The following is a 1,248-nucleotide window of genomic DNA, read 5'->3' on the forward strand; positions in this document are numbered from 1 at the left end:
TTTCGTACAAAAAGTCGCATTGCAATAATATAATAAAGAATATAATGCCTATATTTTCTATACGCGATTTTAAAACAGTTTAAATTAATAATTTTAGTTTAGAAATAACTTGAACAGCAGTATTACCTAACCTAACTTACGACGAATACAACGGATATCACAAAGTTCTTTACGTGTTACGTTACGGACTTACGGTAATCTCTCACATACCTAATCATCACATTATTCCATTTATGGATTATAATATTATATTAAAATGCTATACCTACCTATTTCAAAATTTATATTCAAAATGCTTGAAAATTTAATTCAAGCGGTACCTGCTTATGTGTTGCTTATGCAACAGATATAAATTATTAAAAATATGCACACTAATTTTTATTTAGGAATAGGCTTTTTATGTTTAATTTTTTACGAATAAACTACATTTTATACATTAGGTTTTTATAATCAATACTTTTCTATAAAAAGTATAGAATTCAGATTTTGTATATACATGATTAAAAGTGTCATAGCTAATTGTCAAATATAAAATAATAATCAGCCTTTAATTTAAAATAGTAAATGTTTTACATGAATAACAATTTTTATGAAATAAATCATTAAAAAGGTGGGTAAGTGGATGTCGCTCTGCTGTACAGTAGGTTAGAAGTGGGTCACTGTATAATGGACAGTATTAAATTTGAATTCAATGATATAATATCACTGTATAAGAAAAACGATTCTGAGCGGAGACGGTATATAAGTCTATGTATTAGACATATATATACTTATCTATGGTATTAAAAAAAAATTGACCTATAATAGGTACCTATAATAAATTCCAAATTAATCATATCATAATATCTATTAGGTACTTATAAGTTATAACGCGTTATACATCAACAAAAAACCATGGTAAAATCATAGATATATAATAGTATACTTTAGAAGTTTCAAGTACCCACGAATAATATTATACAATCACAACAAAATAACTAAAAGAGTTATCCTAGGTTTTTAATATGTAATTTCGTCCAAATTTGTACTTAAAATGACTATAAAAATAAACTGTTTAATTGTATATTTTAGATTTTTTGGTAACAGAATTAATTACTTACGTGGAATCTTGATTTAAATTTTTAATTCTTAGATACAAAAATTGAACATTTTATAAATTTTTAAGTATAAAATAATATTTCAAATAAAATTTGATAAATTTTGTCAAAATTTGATCTATAAATGCTTGTAAAAAAAAATTGTGCCTAT

Source organism: Acyrthosiphon pisum, chromosome X (assembly GCF_005508785.2).
Source record: "Acyrthosiphon pisum isolate AL4f chromosome X, pea_aphid_22Mar2018_4r6ur, whole genome shotgun sequence".
Lineage (NCBI taxonomy): Eukaryota > Metazoa > Arthropoda > Insecta > Hemiptera > Aphididae > Acyrthosiphon > Acyrthosiphon pisum.